This window comes from Phascolarctos cinereus, unplaced genomic scaffold (genome assembly GCF_003287225.1).
Source record: "Phascolarctos cinereus isolate Bilbo 61053 unplaced genomic scaffold, phaCin_HiC Scaffold_3;HRSCAF=262, whole genome shotgun sequence".
NCBI classification, from domain to species: Eukaryota; Metazoa; Chordata; class Mammalia; order Diprotodontia; family Phascolarctidae; genus Phascolarctos; species Phascolarctos cinereus.
In genome coordinates, this window is record NW_027555736.1 from 129028626 (window position 1) to 129049832 (window position 21207).

Below are 21207 nucleotides of genomic sequence, written 5' to 3' on the forward strand. Positions count from 1 at the left end.
CCAATAAAGTGCCACATCTGTTTTCCTATTTGAACTAATTTTTCTTGCTAAACTAGGTGCAAAATTCAGTTGTTTCTTTCTGCCAAAGTACAGTGCTGCCTATCAATATCTCTATTTTAGCACCCTCTAGCAAAGCCCCACTGGCCCTGTCTTAGAAAGAGATGTAGTTGGGGTGAAAGCAGTTTACTTCATAACTGATGAGTCCAAACCTAAAATAACCCACTAGAATGTTGACTGGCTTGGTGCCAAAATGATGGGGACAGATTAGAGTGGATGTATACACAAACAAGGGAAATGGAGAGATTTAAGTACAAGGAAAGATTAAAAGATCTACTTATATATGTGGTGTGGTTAAAACACAGCTATTGGAGATGGGCATGATAAAAAAAAATCTTCAAAGAGTAGAGTTGGCAGAGAGGAAGAGGAATTATTTTAATGTAAAAGAAGATATAACTTGGAATAATAGAATAAAATTCATGGAGAAAACACTTTGGATTAAAGTGTAAGAATTAGATTATCCTCAAGGTTTCTATAGATGTTGGGACACTCAAGGATGAAATCTAAGAAATACTGGTTACAAATACTGGGTGAATAATTGCATTTATAATTTGTAAGATGCAAAAATTTAGAACCCTACACGAACTACAAATGAAATATAATGTTCTCTACCTGGTTTTATATACAAAGTAGAATCCCTATGCTCCCATGTCTACCCTTGCACTTTCTAAAAAAAAGTAAAAATTGGAATAGAAATTCTTTGGAAAGCAACTAAGTTATTTGGAACATTCTGGGATTTAAGGTGGTGTTCCCAGTAATTCTTAATGTTGACCTTGCTGTGTTTTTGAAATGTTTTCTACTAAAAACAAATGAACAAAAATAACAACAAAAAATGAGTTTTCCCCACTATGACCAGCAGCAGCATCAAGACGAAGAATTTAAAGAACATGGCTCAGGTATCAGAAAATCTATGTCAGATTCTGGCTCTGTTACTACCTGACTTTAGGAAAATCCTTCAGTTCTCTGACTCTGTTTTCTCATCTGTAAAATGAAGAGAGATCCCTAAAATATCCTGCAACTCTAAATTCTGTGATTCACTTCTACTTTCACTAGCATCAAAATCAATCCTGTTCCCTTTGTCCAAATACTCCTGAAAGTTTGTATCAAAATCTACTATCTTTATGGAAAATTGTAAATGTTTGCTGCTTATGGAATAATTTAATATATTTAATTATTCACTAGATGAAAAGTTTTAATTTTTCATTCATTTCTTTTATCACTGAAATAAAAGTTATCTATATAATTATATTTTAAGATAGATACATTAATTTTATGAAAAGCATCTGCAAAATTTTTATGCAAAGGGGTTGAATAGGATTAGAGCTGCATTAGACATTATGAAAGAAATATATAAATAGATAAAAAGAAAAGAAGTCCAGTTGCAGCAAGAATGAGGAAGAATTGATGAACATGTGCTCCACTGGTATCCATGAAATGTCAGGGGACTTACAGGAAGGTTCCCAGTACATTAACTGGAAGCAGCATGGTTCAGTGCAGAGAGCACTGGTTCCCAATTGAGAGGGCCTAGGTCCAAACCTTACCTGTGAGATTTACAGCCTGTGTGACCTTGAACAAGTCATTTCACTTTGGGCCTCAGCTTCTTCAGATCTAAAATGAGGACTTTGGAATGGATGGCTCCTGAGGTCACTCTACAGCTCTGCAGTAATATGATCCCATTATCCTCTGCAATGAACTTACAGGACGGGCTTGGCCTACCATAAATGGGTTGTGATTTTATCATTGAAGAGAATAAATACCCATATCGATTCAAACACAGATCCATCAAAGCATAAGGTCTGAACCTAAGATTTCACTGGTGTAGGGCAGAAGTGTCAAACATTCCAGCCAAGGGCTGCATGTAGTCCACAACATGTCCAAGTGCAGCCTGAACAAGATTAAAATATAGTTCCTATTTGATTTTTAATATTTAATGTATTAATGTTTTTTTAAAAGAAATATATAAATGCGCTGTTCTTTAAATCAATATATGATCTGCAAGAATTGTTATGTAGGTTTATTGGGTCCCATTTCTATTGAGTCTGACACCACTGGTATAGGTATCTCAATTCAGGCAAGCAAATGTTCTGCAATTTATACTCTAAGTGTTGTGTGGGGCATCAATAGAAGTTCAGCAGTTTGCTCAGGGTCGCACACAGCCAGTATGTATCAGAGACAAAACTTAAACCCAAGTCATCCTTCCTGCCTGGACATCTCTCTAGCCTCTGTGCTTCAATGCCTCTTCTCAAAGTATGTATGTATCAAACTATGAATAATAATAATAATAAAATTGGAGATCACCCATATGATTTTTTGGTGTTCTTTCTGACTCACTTATTTTTTTTTTCTTGGAATTAAACATAGCTGCTACATAAAATTGCAGAACCACAAAAAACCAAATTTCTTTGTTTGGATTTTAATATTTTCATAATGCTAACAGCATTTGAAAACAATTAAATACAAAGTCCTCACAAGTGATTTTTTAAATTAGTAATAGATATTTTTGAAACCTGGCATTTTATTTCAAGAGAGATTCATTAGAAAATAATCAATTGACTTATGTTTGTCTTCAAATGCCAAAAAATTATTTGTTTTTATGCTTTTATGACATACTACAATCTTTGGGAAGATCCAAGCCAAACAATGGACCTGAATTTATAATAATAGGTATTATAATTCCAAATAAAACCTTATCTTTTCTTTTAAGGTGGTCAGTCACAGTGAACATTTACAGCAAGGTGTAGGCAAATCTGAAATACATGACTCTATTATTTTTTGAAAACAAAACCAAGTTATGCTCTTTGCAGTTTTCTTCTACTCATTTAAAAATTACCTTTCTACTTGATATTTATTTAGTCTGAGAATACACTGAATGAGTCTTTAAACAAAAAAAACTGCAATAATTCAATCAATTTATTTACATTTATTAAGCACATACTATGTGCCAGGCACTGTGCTAAGTGCTGGAGATAAATAGATAGTCCCTGTCCTCAAAGAGCTTACAAGCTAAAGGGGGAGGGGGGCAAAAGGCAAACAAATAAATATGAAGCAAGCTGTATACAGGAAAAATAGAAAATAATTGGCAGAGGGAAGACACTGAAATTAAGAGAGATTGAAAAAGACTTCCTGTGGAAGGTGGAATTTTACTTAAAGGAAGTCAGGAAGGTCAGTAGTCGGAGCAGAGGAGGGAGAGCATTACAGGCTTAGGAAGAACAGAAAAAAATGCCTGGAGACAAGAGATGAAGTGTCTTGTTCCAGGAACAGTCAGGAGACCAGTGTCACTGTATTGAAGCGTACTAAAAAAAATTAGATCATATTACTTAAAAAAAATGTCTTCTTCAGGCTTGAGGGCTGAGGGCTGCACAGACAGAAATGATTCCTAGGATTATTATGGCTGTTACCTTCTACTCGGGAAATTAGGAGATGGAGCCTATTCACATTAACCACATGGAGCTGGGGTATGATTCACTTATCTGTCAAGAGTCAATTTTCTTAAAATGTACCAGTTTTAAGAATTGAGACACTTGACAGTAAAAGTTTTGCTGGCTGGTAAAAAATTTGTAACAGACCAAAGTCAGTTCGTGTAGGGCTGTCATTGGACTATCATTGGTTTTAGATAATCCTCTCCGGGTCAAGAGGAAGGCAAACTGAAAGCAATCTTGGGAGATGAGGCTTTGTCTTTCAGTGTTTTATTTTCTTCATTTATAAAGTGGGAGTGAGAATTCCAGTGGGTCTTCCCGGGATGCTAGGAGGAATAAATTACTGTGATTTTCAAGTACTAAATAAATGCTTGTTCATTAAATGAAAAACAGTGATTGCACTATTCAAGGATAGAACAAAGTGTCTTACTTGGGGAAAGCATAAGAGCGGGACTCTTGACAATTAAAGATAGAGATCAATTTCCTTGTGGAGAAAGGGTTGCCTGAATAACGACACAGCTTCTAAAGGCATTTCCAGTAAAGTCAGTCAGTTGCGTATTTATGGAGTACCCAGAGGATATAGAATAATGTATTATGTGCTAGCAATTTCACAGTGTGGATGAAACAGAATTTCTGCATTTTACTTCTATTTCTGTTACAAACTTTCTATACTGTTACAAACTTTCTATATGATGATAAGTCAAGTCTTAGGCAGAGTAGCTTGGTACAGTACTCAGAAAAAAAACAAAGCAAAAACAACAACAATAACAAAAACTCTGAGCACCTCCACCTAGCCCATCTCCCAAAGCAGAGGTGAGTGGATGTCCATTGATGTCTTGTAAAACGTTTTGAGATCCTCAGATTAAAGCAAAGCAGTTCCACTGAGGCTTCTCACTGTTTGAAACTTATAAAAGTTTTTTGACAAGGAAAAAAAAATACAAGAGATTAAGAAAAGCCTCTTAAAAACTGAATATATACTTACAAAGGTGTATTTTGTGTGAAAATAAAAATAAATATGCCTAACCACAAAATAATTTATCATGTGAAATAAAAATGAACACTCACCTCATTGAAACTCATTCTCTTGTATGTAATTTGAAGAGATAGTTAACAAATAGTTTTACAAAGACTCTATTTCTATTATAATAAGTAAATGATGTAGACTTAACCATTTTGCCTGATGGATTTCAGAAGGAAGAGTGACAGTTGCTCACCGTACCATTATTGAAAAGCTGCATTCTGGATGATTTGTTTTTTGTAGTGTATTTTTAAAGGCATTTGTGTGCTGCATGAAATGAGAAAACAATCTGCCCATAAAAGAGCATTGTTACAGCTGTTTTCTTGAAGCACTATGTGCAATATTTTAAAAATAGAATTAGAGCTACAGCTCATCAGGAGAGTCAAGTGGTAATGTGACCTAGGAAACAATCATGACTGAGGGCATAGAAGTCCAGGAGTCATGGGCACCCTTCATCAGTAACCTACCATGTGACCCTGGACAAGTCTTTTCACCTCTCTGTCCCAGTTTCCTGATTTAGGAAAAAGAAGTAATAATTGCCACCTGCCTCAAAGGGATGTTGTGAGGATTAATGAAATAATTTTTGAAAAGCAGTTTGAGCTCCTTGGAAGGAAGGCACTATGTAAGAACAAAGCCTTATTGTAATTATTATGTAGTACCTTTCAGCAAAGAATCTCAGAGCACTTCACAAAACATTAACTCATTAATCTTCCCACCACTCCTCTGAGAGGATACCATTATCCCCATTTCACAAAAGAACTACAGGCAGAAGAAGGTTAAACGACTTGCCTAAGATAACACCAGTGATAAACATTTAAGTCAAGAACAGGTTTCCAGAATCCTGACTCACAGTCCATTCTCTGCACCACTAGACAATATGCCTTCCTTTTCGTACGTGCAGAGTCACCTGAGCAGCCAAATAGGATGGCAAAGAACCAAGAGAATTAAGGGCCAAAAAAGTGGCCAAGTTCGTCTTCATTAAAGAGGGAAGATCACAATCTTCTTCTTAGCTGCCCTATTACAGAGAGGAAAGAGATGTAAGAAATAACCACAATACCTAACACCTTTCATTTTCTAAAGGCTTTTGCTCAAGTATTTTTCAACCCTCCTCTTTTAACCTAACACCTTTTGGGATGTTTCTGTCTCTTTGCCAAAAAAACAACTCATCACTTTTGAATACAAAGGTAGCAGTTTAGCAACCAAAAGAATAATCTTAAAATACTTCATTCAAAGGAGCTTTCCCTTCCTAATACCATTTTTCCTGCCGAATCAAGTGACTATGTAGCTGAGACAGGTGGTACTAATCCACCTCCTAAAGAGGAAAGGGAAGAATGCTAGCTATTTTACATATACTTAAGGGAAAAAACATTTGGAGGTACATATCTTACATTGAAAGTATCCTATCTGAAGACATTTTTCTTTATATCTAGTGTGTAAAGGTTAGATTTCTACTTAATGCGTGCTTCGTTGGAGGAAGAAAAGGAAGAAAGAAAGATTTTAACGTTTGGCTTTTAAAGCCTTTCACAATCAGGCCCCAATCCATCTTGACCAATATGATACAGCATTCACAAACCTTTACTCTGTGGTCCAGCCAGACTTGCCTTCTTGCTGTTCCTCACACTTATGCAAAAATATAATTGAATATCTAAATATGAATAGGAAGTAAAGGTATAATGCCATCCACCAAGTAAAACTATGTGAAGAGAAATGGATTTATAGTGGAAGACTTTCTGCCAAGTTGAAATCAAAGACAAATCACTTTTGCTTATTCTTGTATTGTGTATGGTAAGCATATACATGCAAAAAAAAAAAAAGACCCCTACTGAAAAGCTATTGTACTTACTAACTTATGTCATATTATTTGATTTTTGTATTGTATTTTTAAAAGAATTATCTAATAGAAATCTGCGTACTTGGCTACCTACATCAATAAATTAACTGAATAATTCATTACTAACCTAGTTATTTACTTAGAAATACACATTTACACCCACCCCCCCAGGACACACACAGGAATTTTTTTTTTCAAATAATGAACAATAACATTGTTCTCAAGAGCAAAAATATTTTTTGTACAGTTAAATAAAATAGGAGGCAAAATGGTAATAATGGATAGGGAATTGGCTTTTGAATCAGGAAGACCTGGGTTGAAGTTCTGACTGAGACTTTGGACAAGTCACTTAACTTTCTAGTGTCTCAGGTGTAATACTATACATTGCGGAATGAATGGTGACCTACGTAGGCAGAAGAAATTTCTTAATCTGAGAATATCCAATACCAGTAAATTCATAGGTCCAGCTCCTGTCCTCTGCATTAGAGGTGTGTGCTAAAATGTTTTTCACTAAATAAGAGTACATGGTCAAAAAATTTAAGAGACCAACTTATAAATAATTTGTAACTTTTGCTTAAAGTACACAGTAAATATGTTGCAACTGAAGAAATTAGTCACTAATTTGGGATGGCTTCCACATTAAGACAAATAGTATATTTAATAATTGATTCATGAATGCTTAATCAAGATTAATGGATACCTGAGGCAATTGGTAGCTCAGTAGATAGAGCTCTGGGCCTGGAATCAGGAAGACCTGAGTTCAAATCTAGCCTCATACCTTTACTAGCTATGTGACCCTGGTCAAGCTACTTAACCTCTCTGTTGGCTTCAGTTTTCTCAAATGGAAAATGGAGTTAATAATAGCACCTACCCTTTAGAGTTGTTGTGAGGATCAAATCAGATAATATTTGTAAAAAAAAAATTACTTAGCAATGTGCCTTTCATCCTTGCTCTATTTGTATAATATTTCTATACCTTGACCATAACTTCAATGAAGCATGCGTTTTCACTTTTCATTGACTTGTTGGTCACTAACCTTGAAGCACAGAGATTGCCCCACCCTCTGAGTAACAGCACCTGCATAACCACTTCTGTGGGTGTGTAGGTTGGACTTAAGTTATAACTGCCCTGGGAGAGTCAAATACAACACAGAAGATGAAAAGTTGGGAGCTTATACAAGGACAGGATGGGAAGTGATAACACAGGGTGAGGGTAAGGGTGGTGAGGAGGGGGGGTGCTGGGGAAGTGTTGGTCAGTAATCAGTAAGTATGTATTATTTTGAAGATAAGACCCTTGTGGGGAGGGTGGGGTGTGATTTATCTTCTTGTCCTCTGAATGGTTGATCACACACCTCTGGGTGATGCATGGTCCCCCAAGCGTTGGAGACAATTGTCAACGTGGATGAAGTACCAGATATGTACTTTGAATCTTTCCTCAAACTCTTACTATCTGTGTGACTCTGGGAAAGTCATTTGAAAACCTCTATTTGCCTCAGCTTCCTCATCTATAAAATTGGTATGATAAAGTACCTACCTCACAAGGTTGTTGTGAGGATCAAATAAGATAATATTTGTAAAGTACCCAATAGAATATGCCTAGTCACTATTCATAGGAAACCATGCACAAGTTTGGTGAGGGGAAGGGAAGGAGGTCCTAGCCAGGTGTATCAATTCATTGATAAGGGACTTACAATGAAATATGATGAAGAGGAGTTGACTTAGTTGTAGAGCCAGAAAAGCTGATGACTCAGTGGATTACAAGAGACCAACTTATTCCCTTTTCTCTTTCTTTCCAGCTTCTAGGTAAAAGGACTTTTTCAAACTATATTCTGACTAGATTTTCCTCCTCTGTAAAATGAGCTGGAGAAGGAAATGGCAAACCATTCCAGTATCTTTGCCAACAAAACTCCAAATGAGGTCACAAAGTTGGACATGACTGAAATGACTAACGACAACACTTATTTACTTACTATAAGCGTTGTAGATACAAAGGAAGATAAAAGTAGTCCTTATTCTCAAAGAGTTTACATTCAAATAAGGGAGACTTCATGTGATGATGATGTTATAGTTATTTTTCCAAATGAGGAAACTGAGGCTAACAGGGTGAAGTGACTTGCCCAGGGTCACACAACTAGTAAGTGTCTGAGGCCAGATTTAAACTCAGGTGTTCCTGACTCCAGGCCCAGCACTCTATTCACTGGGCCACCTAGCTGCACTATGATGACAATAGCTAATATTTATATAGCACTTATATTTAATAAATATATATAAATATATTTATTATATATGAATATTAGTACTTACTACATTCTAGGCCCTCTGCTAAGTGTTCTATATTGTTATCTCATTTGTTTATAACAACAGGTGCAGTTGTTATCCCTGCTTTGTAAATGAGGAAACTGAGGCAAATAGAAATTAAGTGACTTGCCCATGTTCCATAGTACTTATCTGAAGCTGAGCTCAGGTCTTCCTGACTCCAAACTCAGTACGCTGGACACTTTTGCCACCTGGCAGCTATGTAAATAAGCAGGTTTGTTTTACACACACACACACACACACACACACACACAGACCCACACACATGCATGCACGCGCGCACACATACACACACACACACACACACACACATACACACTGGAGATATAAAGAAATCTGAAAGGAGTGGGCATCCGCAGCTTAAAGGACTGAGAAAGTCTCTTATAAAGGGGTATGATTTGACTGGAAGCCAGGGAACTCAAGGCAAAGCAATGAAGAGGCATAGGGTACAATCAAAGCAATAGCAAAGAGATGGAACACAAAGTGTCATGTTCATGGAATTTCAAGTAGGGCATGTTAGCTGGATCATAGTGTAAGAAGAATGGAAAGGTAGGAAGGGGGCAAAATATCAAAAGCTTTAAATAACAGAAGAGCTTATATTGGATCCAAAAGGTAATAAAGAGCCACTAGAGTTCACTGAGGTGATACACTGTGCTTTAGAAAAATCATCTTGGGGCAGCTAGGTAGCTCAGTAGATAGAGCACCAGCCCTGGAGTCAGGAGGACCTGAATTCAAATCTGACCTCAGACACATAACACTTACTAGCTGTGCAACCCTGGGCAAGTCACTTAACCCCAGTTGCCTCACCAAAAAAAAAAAGTCATCTTGACTGCTAATTGGATGATGGAACAGAGTAGAGAGAGACTTGAGGGCAGGGAGATTAGTTGGAAGGCTATTGGAATAATTCAGGTGAAAGGCAATGAGATCCTGAACTAAGGTGGTGGTTGTGTAACTAGAAAAAAAAGTTATATCTATATACCCAATATTTTAAAGGCAGAAAAGATACCACACATGACTGATTACATGAGAAGAGTGAGAGTTAGAAGTAGAAGAGAAGGTCTCGGTAACTGGAAGGGTATATGCTCCCTCAACAGTAATGAGGAAATTCACTAGATGGGAAGTTTTGGGGAGAAGATGCTTAGCCATGTAAAGGTTAAGATGCCTGTGAGGCTTCCTCTTTGATGGCAATTGGTGATGTGTGACTAGCTCAGAAAAGTCTAGGGCTAAATATATAAATCCGAGAGTAATCCACATAGAGATGATAATGGAACCCATTGGGAACTGGTCAAATCACCAAGAGAAATAGTATAGAGCAAAAAGTTGAGAGAGACTGGGACAAAGCCTTCCTAGGGGTGTACTGGAGGAAGTTCGTACTAGCTTATGAGAACCTATTATTAAATTTTCATATGAGCATTTGCTCCTCAGAAATCAGTCAAATGTTATAAATCAAGCTACATTTGTTGGGTTTTTTGGGTGTTACAGACTTAAAACGATGAAGAAAATGTTAATAAAGCAAATTAACCTTAAAAGTGAGTCATGTGTACATTTTTATTTCTTTGAGCTGGTTGCTAATATTTGCCAGCACACCCCTAGGAAACACCTACAGTTAGTGGAAGGGAAACAGATGAAGAACCAGTGAAAGGGATTGAGAAGTGGTCAGACAAATAGGAGGAAAACCAGGAGAGATCAATGTCATGAAAACCAAGAAGACAGAACATCCAGAAGAGAGTGATCAACTGTGTCAAATGCTTCTGAGAGGTCTAGAAAGTCAAATTTTGAGAAAAACTCATCAGATTTGGCAATTTGGAGATAATTTTAGAAAGGGCATTTTTAGTTGAAAGACCAGGTCAGAAGCCAAATTTCAGATGGTTTAGAAGTGAATGAGATGAAATCTCAAGGAATTTAATTATAAAATGGAGGAGAGATACAGAACAATAGCTAGCAAAGATGGTGGGCTCTCTTAATACTGTAATTTGAAGAACAACTGCTTATTTACATTGGTATTGAGTGTGTTCCAATGGGAGTTCCCCACATCAGGTGTTAGTAAACTACAGATCTGGCCCCCCACCTGTTTTTGCACAGCTCATGAGCTGAGAATGATTTAAAAAATCAAAAGAAGAATGATATTTTGTTATGTGAAAATCATATGAAATTAAAATTTCAGTGTCCAAAAGTACAGTTTATTGGAAAATAGCCATGTTCTTTAATTTACATATTTTCTCTGCCTGTTTTTGAACTGCTACCGCTCAGTTGAGTAGTTGTGACAGAGATCATATTAGACACTCTCATATCTTTGCACTGTTGTTCAGTATCTACAAATCACAGTGATGCAGTTTTAACCAAAGAGCTTTTACTATCTATTGCCAGACCACAACATTTTTTTTATTATCACCAGTGCATATCCATCATGTTGAAACAAGGAAAAGAAGAGAAAGAAAATTGTTAAGTTTTTTTGAGCTCATGATCAAGATCAAAGTTTTTCTGAATGAAAACTGTCAGATAGTGAATGACTTTGGAAGTTAGCTTTGTTGATGACGATATTTTTTAATGAATGCAAACTAAAGTTACAAGGCAAAACAGGTCTTAAACATGAAACTTAAACTGCACTAAAGCAAATTCAGCAATACCTAATGTTGTTTGAATCACAAATATTGTCAAACTGCTTTACAGACTTCCCTTACTCTCAAAAGTTAAAACAATGAGAGTGAGAATCTCCATTCCCACACAAATCTGAAGGAGATATATTTCCTGAACTCAAACTACAGTTCCAGCAGCATTTTTTTTACATCAATGCAAGTGAAAACTGAATTTTTGTATTTTAAAATCCATTTAACTGTTCCATTGAAGAGCTTAAATTGAAAGTGATTAATGCGTAATATAATGATATGCTAAAAGACAAATTCGAAGGGAAGAATCTAATAGGATTCTATAAATGCTTTCCAAGCAATGGATATGCTCAATTAAAATCATATACTCACAGAATGATATCAGTATTTGACAGTACTGTGTGAAAAGATATTTTCAAAGATAAAATACATAAAATCTCATTAGAGATCAGCATTAATAGATGAATATTTCAACTAATCTTTATGATAGAGAACACTAATTTTGAACCTCAGTTAAAGACAATATGATCCCTCCAAAAAATGGACACCTTTCTTCTCATAATGAAACCCATATTGCAACACTATTATTATATTTTGAATTTCATCAACAACAATTTGTATAAATTTGTTTTCTCTCTTATTATATAAGTATCTACATAAAATCCTCAATTCTGCTAGCCTCTCAGCCTGCAAAGCTTAAAATTTTTACTATCAAATCCTTTACAGAAAAAGTTGGCTAATACCTGCTCTATATCATTGACCTAACAGGTCTGGAAAAACATACCAAAACAAACAAAAAAGAAACAACAAAATATCTTCATTTTAAAAGATTTTTTAAAAAGAGGGCTCTTGATGTAACAGTTACAAAGGTGGATACAGCTTTGGACTGTACCTCTAATTACATCTAGATCCTTAGATTTTCATTTCTAATTCCATCTCTGAAGTGTACTTGAATTTATTTATAGAGCTCACAAAGTAGAAACTAAAAACCTGAGCCACTGAAAAGGATAAGGTATAAGTGATCTCTTCTTTTCTAGCTGTATATATTCATTGAAGTGATGTAGTTTCCACATCTGGATTGTTTTCTTAAATATTTTACTCAACCAAAATGAACAGGTCAAAAACAGAAAATACCCACAGTAACAGATTTCAGGGAAGAGCAAAATGTAATTGAAAATCAAGCTGATTTTGCATGAAATAATTCCTCTGTACCTAACACATCCATAAGAATTTCAAAAGTTGAATATATGAAGAAAAGTAATGTAAGTGAGCTGTTCGTAGAAGATGAGAAGCTACTGAATTTTATGGAAAGTATGATAAGAATTTGAAGTAGCAATATTTCCTCTTCTAGAAAATTAACCTTGGATGAAAGGCTAAATGCTATTACTGCCCAGAAAAAGTGTCCTGGATGTTTCTGAAATGCTACATATAAATCTTGCTTTAAAGAATAATATTTTGTAATATATCTGTATTATCAACTAACACTAGTAATACTGTGCTTATTAGCATATGTACCATTACTACCCACCATCCCTACCTCACTTTTTTGAACAATAAATATTTCCCCCTCAAAAGTGGAAGGAAAGTAAAATTAATGGGAATATATGACCCTGTTGTATCAGCAGAAACTGTTATCAATCATCAAAATTCTTGCTTCTATCATAGTTAAAAAATGTAAAAAGTAATAGTTACATAGAATTGAGATCATATACATTTAAACAACTGCTGAGTACCAGGTATGGTACATGAGATAAAGAAGAATAAAAAAATGGACTTTCCCTCCAATATACAAGCCTATAGAATATGTATAACATGTGCTTAAGTAAACATACCAGTGTTATAGTAGTATGATAACAAGAATGTGATAATTGAATAGAAGTACAAAGAAAGTGTTTTGAGAATTGAGAAGCCAGCAATCCCTTCCAACTGAGTGGATATAGAAAAGCTTTGTGAATGAAGTGGGATTTTAACTGAGATTTGATGGTTGAATATAGGGGAATGAATGTTTCAGGAAGAAGAAGGGACATGAACTGGCTTGGAAGTAGAAAAAAAAAAGCCAGACATGCCCAGAGAATGGGGAATAGCCCAAGACAGTTTAGGGTGGAGTAGAATACTGAGACAAGGCTAGAAAGCTAATAACCACACTAGGAAATATGAGGTCATAAGCCTTGTTTGCAGATGTCCTAGTCCAGTTGGAAGTCTTACTTCTCTTACCCACTTACTTAGGACAATGGTTCTCACACTTTTTTTCCTCCGTGACACCAAATAATTATTTGCCGTAAGGAATTGTTGCACCATTGCCAAAGACTCAGGAGACATACTCAAACAGGTGATTCCAAGTCAGTTCCATATAATTCCCAGAACTCCTAACCAAAACTAGGGCACCCTTTGAGAAGCTCTGATTTATGAGGTAGAATACTAAGCTTCAACCTAAGGATCAATTAGTGTCTTGTCTTACTATGTCATTTCCAAAAAAAGCAAAAACACAATTTCTCACTCTTAAACTTCTGCCTGGGATAGAAAGTAGCGAAAGCACCTTTGATTCATGAAAAAAAAAAGTTTTACTGGACAGCTGCTGCATGTCCAGATAATTATGCTCCAATTTCTCCATAAAGTTTAAAATAAACTGAGGAAATTAGTAGCCTAGCACCCTCTCAACAATAAAAGGTATACAGAAGATAGAAACAAGAAAGAAGTAGAAGTAGAAAAAGAGGCAGTGTAGGCTATGTCATATTGGTTCTTGGACAAAATACATTAGGACAAAGAATATGCCTGCTTAGATGAAAAGGAATTTATATGAGGTTGTTTTTTTTTTTGTGGGATGAGGGCCAAGGCCGGGTCAACCACTGCTACATGGAAAGCTTTGTAAATTCTGTAAATCCACAGAAAAGAGACAAGTTTCATACCTAAGATATCTATATAAAGTGGATAGATAGGAAGCAATATCCAAGTGAGCAGGCCAAGTTCAGAATCCAGGAATTGAGGAAAGTTGAGATGAACCAAGTAGTTAGCAGGTTCCCTGGTGGGTAGAAAGGGAATTTCATTTTGAAGTCTAGCAGAAACAGATAGCACAACATAATTATGACCATTAATCTGAGGAGAGAGGCTGTTCTCTACTCTTGCTTTATGCACTTTGCTAGTATGAACAGAAAAAGGCTAGCAAATGTATTTACATCCAAAACAAGGAAAGACATTGCAAATGTCTGTCATTGATTGGAGCACCAAAAGACAGAAAGGTCCCCTGGAATGTTCTGAAAGCAGACTAGCCTTATCCTAGCCAACGCCAAAGAGCCAGCTGTTCCCTTAGTTTAACCATTTTACTAACCTAGAAAAAACAAAAGGCATTATTCTTAGATAAGATACCTTTAGAAACATGGCTACTGTTTCAAAGAGGAAGAACTAAATGGAGAAAATGGGTTTTTTTCCCTTGACTTTTTTCTCAAAATGTATATGGCAAGAAAGGTAGAAGAGGGGAAATGTGAATAAATATAGTTAGAAGATTTCTTAATATTTTAACTTAAAGGAATTTAATCTCAAATAATTTTTTTTCATAAATTCCATGCTGTTGTGTCCTCCAGTTATTTTTCAAAATGGTCCATACTTAGGACTTATGTATGCCAATCTAGGCATTTACTGGTGGTCACATTTACTCAATCTATAGATGTGACTGAAAGAACACACACCTTAGTGGGCAGAATTTGTTTCTTCCCTCCTCCATCTGTAGCTCTGGTCTAAAAATATAAACTTGGGGCAAGTGCATATCAATGACATATGGCTTGTAAAAGGGAAAAAAATACTGCCTATGTAAACTCTCTCTGATGCTACTAAGTTGCTTTAACAAAGAGAAATAAAATGGCACAGCAACAAGCTTATAGCCAGTTTGGATGTTGGATGGAGCCAAAAATCACAGCAACCAAGCAAAATATATGTTCATCTATCACTGACATGATGTCACAGATTTCCTTTTAAATGCCATAACAAGTTGGATTATTTTTTTTAAATTCTGAAAAAGTCAGAATACTACTTAAAAGACAAATAGTTTATATTATTATAAAGCATTTCAGTAAAATCTATGTCTCTTTTAAATTAATTTAGTACCAAGGCCTCTGATATTGTATACAGAGACAGCTAAGTGGCACAGTATATATAGTGTTGGATCTGGAATCAGGAAGATCTGAACTCAAATCTGGCCTCAGATACTTATCTGGGTGAGTCACTTAATCTCTCTTTGTCTCATTTTCCTCAATTGTAGAAGGGAGATAATAATAGCACCTACCTCACAGAGTTGTTGTAAAGATCAAATAAAATACTATTTCTTCAAAAAACTTAGTACAATGCCTGGCCCATGGTAGGTGCTATATAAATACTTATCCCCCTTCCCCAACTTCAACAGAGATATAATCTCAACATGGGGATACTCTCTAGTGGTGTAAAGTGCACCCCATCCATACTTCTCCTACTGTGTAAGAAACTTTTAATGATATCTTCCTGTCAATCTTCTTCAAGGGTCGATCTAACTTATCAGAGCATAATCTGATCATAGATTTGGAGCTAAAAGGGACCATAGAAGTTATCAAGTCTACCTCTCTCATTTTAGTTTCATGTTAATCCCTTGTCTAGGTCACACAGATAGTAAACTTTGGAGGCCAGATTTGAAGTCAGATCCTCCTGACTCTAGGTTCACTGCCCTATTTATTATACCATGCTGCCTCTCAAAACTTGCTAAAGGCCCTCTTCTAAATCTCTTAGCGGCATGAGGATAAATCAATCAACAAGCATTTATCCCATGCCAAGCACAACTGTGCTAATTTCAGAGGGTTCAGGAATAAAATGAAAACAGTTATTGACTTCAAGGAGATTAAATTTTAACATAAGACATATACATATTTAATATCGATATATGTATATACATACATAATAGATACAGAATCATTACAGATTAGTTTTGGGGAGTCTAATAATAGCTGAGGAAATGAGAAAAGGCTTCATGTAGAAGATGGTGCTTAAGATTAGTCCGGAAGAGAACCTGGAATTCTAAGAGGCTGAGATGAGGTGGGAATGCCTTCTGGGCATGGGGAACAGCTAGCCCAAAACCAGAGACAAGTGCTGGAGCATTGCATGGAGAAATAGCAGTAGATCAGTGTGGCTATATAACTGAGTGAATAGAGGGGATTGATACTGGAAAGGTAGAAAGTAGCCAGGTTGTAAAGAGATTTAAATTCCAGATCCTAGAGATGGTACAAAGTCACTGGAGATTATTGAAAAGGGAATGATGTGATCTGATCTTCACTTCAGGAAAATCATTTTGCCAGCAGTGTGGCTTGAAGGACGGACTGGAGTGGGAAGACACTTGAGGCAAAGATTCCAAATAAGCATCTTTTGTAACAGTCCAGGCAAGAGATAACAAAGACCTCAACTGAGAGGTGATATATGTGAGATATGTTCTGAAAGAAATAAGATTAGGCAACTGACTAGATATGTGGAGTGAGAGTAAGGAGTTGAGTATGACAATTAAGTTATGAAGCAGAGTAATTAAAAGGATGATGGTGCCCCTAACATTATTAAAGAAATTTGGAAGAGGGGTAGGGTTTAGTAGGAACGATAATGAGTTCTCTTTTGAACAGGTTGAATTTGAGACATTGAGACATCCAGTTTGAAATGTGTAGTAGGCAATTCACGATGCAAGACTCTCAAGGGAGAGACGGCACTAAATATGTCGGTCTGGGAATCATCTGCATAGAACTGGTAATTGAACTCATGGGAGCTGGTAAATTCATCAAGTGAAAAAAAGGGCCCCAGACAGAGCCTTAGGGTACACTACCATTTAGTTGGTGTGATATGATGAATTAGCAAAGATTCCGAGACGGAGCAGTCAGACAGGTAGTAAAAGAACAAGGCAAGAACAGTGTCATGAAGACTCATAGAATAAAGAATAACCAGCAGTACAACACACCTGACAGTGTCAAGTACAGCAGAGAGATCAAGTCAGATGAAGATTCAGAAGAGGTCATTATGTCTGACAATTAAGAAATCACTGGTAACTTTGGAGACACTCATTTCCGATAAGTGATGAGATCGGAAGTCAGATTTCAAGCAGTCAGGAAGAAAGCGAGAACATAGAGGGAAAGTGAAGAATTTAGTGTAGAATTTTTCAATGAGCTTCACTGAGAAGGGGGGGATAATAGAGGATATTAGTAGGGATGGTAGGAGGAAGTGAGGATTTTTGGAAGGATGTGGGAGAGTTGGGATGTTTGTAGGCAGGAGGGCAGGAACTAGTAACTAAGATGCCAATGCATCATGTAAGCTATCTGTTCTCTCTCTCAATTTTCCAATCGTACAACTCTCTGATGCTACCTTATATCTCTTGTGTACAATTCATCTGTGGTAATATGTTCACATCCCATTTATGTACAGCATGCAATGCTCTTTTGCCCTTTGTATCTGAATTGAATAATAATCACTATAGAAAAAGAAAATAGGAGTAGCCATGTGGTACAGCTGTGCCTGGAGTCAGGAATATCTGAATTCAAATCTGGGTTCATATAGTTACAATCTACATGACCTGGGCAAGTCACTTAAACTCTATTGCCTCAGTTTCCTCCTCTGTAAAATGGGAATAATAATATCAACTACCTCCCAGGGTGGTTGGGAGAATCAAATGAGATAATAATTGTAAGGGGCTTAGCACAGTACCTAGCACATAGTAGCACTGTATAAATGTTATATTATTATTATTATTATTATTATTGTTGTTGTTTATTAGAAAAGTGTTTACCTTTAGAGAAGAATATATTGCAGTGGATAGAGTACTAGACTTGGAATCAGGAAGAAAGACCTGAATTTGACCCAGGGCAAATCACTTTTCCTTTCTGAGCTTCAATTTCTTCATCAGTAAAATTAAGGTACTGGTAGTACTTAACTTCATAGGGTTACTGAATTTAAACGTATTTTAAAAACATGCTGAACTCCATGCTAGGCACTAAGGATACAAGGACCAAAATGAAACAGTCCCTGACTCCAAGGAGTCTGTAGTTTATGTGAATGCCAAAATGAGATATAAAGTGGTTTATATACCTTACTTCCTCATGTACATATTATATATAGAAGAGGGACAGGAAAAGGGGGGGGGAGGGAAAGACAGACAGAGAGAGTGTTGGGGGAGGGAAGGAGAGAAAATTTGACTAAAGCACCCAATAGGAAGGCCAAGAACTGATTTAAAGTTCATATGACCCCTAGCAAAACTACATTCTAATTTTCATTTCACCTGTGAACTATATAATAATCATTTTTAAAAAAACCTTTCTGGCTACAATTATACAAATAACTTATCTACCATTCATAATACAAGAACCTTGAGAATTAACTCTTCAGGAAAACTCCTAAGCTTTAATCAAAACCAAAAAGCCAGGTTGAGTGTTTCCAATGTTCCTATGTTCTCAGTTGCTGCAACTGAAAAAAGGTTGAAAGTCAGATATAGGATTTTTTAAAAAATCCCTCATATTAAAATATATTAGGCCACAAACTTACAACATTGGGGTAACACAAAGAATCAAGCCTCTATAGGCACAAACATATGTGTTACAAAGTTCTGAGGATGTAAGACATCATTCCAGGTTTTATCTCAAATGAGTCACCTCATGGAATGGACCTTAGATCATATATAGGCACCTGCCATTTCATTTCATTCGTTTACAATATAAGACAGCTCCAGTAATGACTGAGCAGTTTATTGTTTCAATGTCCAAAAACCATTGTAAAAGCCCTTCTAGCAAGAAAAATCAGATGGAAGAGTAAACCCACTAAAATATGTGCAAACTAAGTCAACTGATGCTAATGCCACTAATTCAACAGGTGCTAATGTGAAAATAATGATTGAACAGCTGGTCCTGGCCTTCAATTTTTTTTCTTAATGTGAATATAAACAGTTCTGCAGTATGGATAGGTTAATATCTAATATCAAGAGGACCAAAGAAAACTTCATTTTTGAGGACTATTCTTTAATATTTACAACCAATCCTGAATTTTAATGACCCTTTACATCTACCTCTCATAATCCTAGTCTTATTATCCCTTGTAATCTAAGAATGTGCTTTAAAAAATGGAAACACCCCAAACTAATATTAAAATTAATTAATCAGCTGGTTATTACATGATATTTTCAGTGAAGTAACCAGTTATTTTCACATCCTGTAGACCTGGCCTTGTCCAAATTCACCAAAAAATCATGTTTTGACTAAATCACAATATCATCTTTTACTTTCCATTTGTGGAATCAATATACATGTTTAACTCAGAATGTAAGCTACTTGAGGGCAGAAAATATTTTGTGTTTTGACATCCAGGTTGATGAAGCTAATTTATTGACTTGGCAAGGGCTCATCATTCCTGACAACCCTCCATATGACAAGGAAGCCTTCAGAATTGAAATAATTTCCCAGCATAGTATCCACCTAAGATCACTTTTAAAACAAAGATTTACCACCGTAATATCAATGAAAACGGCAGGTCTGTCTGCCAGAATTAGTAATGAAAACTAGAAGTCAGCAACCAAAATTGACCAAGTCATCCAGTCCCTTGTAGCACTGGTGAAAGACACCCAGACTGAGCACCCCCTTTGGGCTGACCTAGCTGAAGAGTACTCTAAGGACCATAAAAAAATCTGTAAGAACGCTGAAGAGTTTACAAAGAAATATGGGGAAAAGCAACCCGTGGACTAAATCTTCCATGATTGATTCCAACCAGGATGAGTGGAGACCCAGAGCAGTTTATTTCCAACATCCTGCAACGTAGACCCTTTGGGAAATTGACAGGGGCCACCTCCTGGTGTTAACTTGTGGCAGTTACTAACTTTCTACAGTTTTCTTAATCAAAAGTGGTCTAGGTAAAGCTGTAAAGAAAAGATTAAAAATTTTAAGATGTTCAAGTTCTGAGTTCTTTGTTTTAAAAATCACTGCTTTAGTCTACCTTAAAGCATGGCGTTTTCTTTTCTTGCCCAAATCTATCCCAAATCTTCAGTTTTCTTCAAGTTAAAACAGAAAGTTAGTGAGTAGTGCACACTCCTGATCCCTCCCTTTCCCTTTGTAGGTCTTATTTTATTAAGTTCATTTTAATCACACTCCCTATCTCCAGAACAATTCCTTGGAAACCCCGCATTCCACTCCCCCCACCACCACACCCTGAAAGAAAATGGCCTAAAATCCAGCAGTCCTATTGTCTTCCCTCCCTGTGGTTCTGTACTATGTGAGTATGGGTTGTGAGTTTGTAACATCTAAAAAACCCAAATGAGGCCAAAGCCAAGGGTGAAGTCTGTGATGAGGAAGGAGCTTGGCTGTTGTGTAAATCTGGCTGATGTTGTCAAAATGATGTCGATTAAATGGCAACACCCTCCCCCCAAAAAAGATAATCTAATTGGCACACATTACACTTTTTTCACTGGGAGTGTTTGTCAGTGACAGCTTGCACAAATGTTACAAAAACCAAACTGGATTCAATGGAGGAACTTTCCTCAAATAGAGTTTTAGGAATTAAATCACTTAGACACTTAGTACAATTGACCTGAAGCAAGGCAGGATATGGATCTTGGCTTATCCTAAGAAGTAGGTTTGTCTTAAGAACTTCTTAGGAGTAATAGAGATCAATGGTACTCATTGAATGGAACATTTATTTAAGCTTCATATAGACAAACTGAATTAACAGTTCAATTTAGTCAAAACAATCAGATTAGGCACTCCATTCAGAATTTAGCCTTACTAACAAACCCTTAACTTATTCAGTTTTAAAAATCTGGTAAATTTCTTGTGTAGTGCTTAACTAGAAGATTTTTTAAAGGCTTATTGTCAGAACAATAGCAAAACACCATCAAGAGTGGTCTTTTTAGGAGGTCTGGAATTTTTAGGAAGTGAATCCTATGCTAGAGAAGCGACCAATTTGGCAGAAGTCTTGTGTGTTGTCCTTATGGTATTTA

General features: G+C 36.2%; 1 pseudogene; it reads left to right on the forward strand.

Moving 5' to 3' along the window:
* The first annotated feature begins 905 nt into the window (after nt 1-905).
* Nucleotides 906-19960, forward strand: LOC110192287 (ubiquitin-conjugating enzyme E2 L3 pseudogene; annotated as a pseudogene).
* Nucleotides 19961-21207: the final 1247 nt, after the last annotated feature.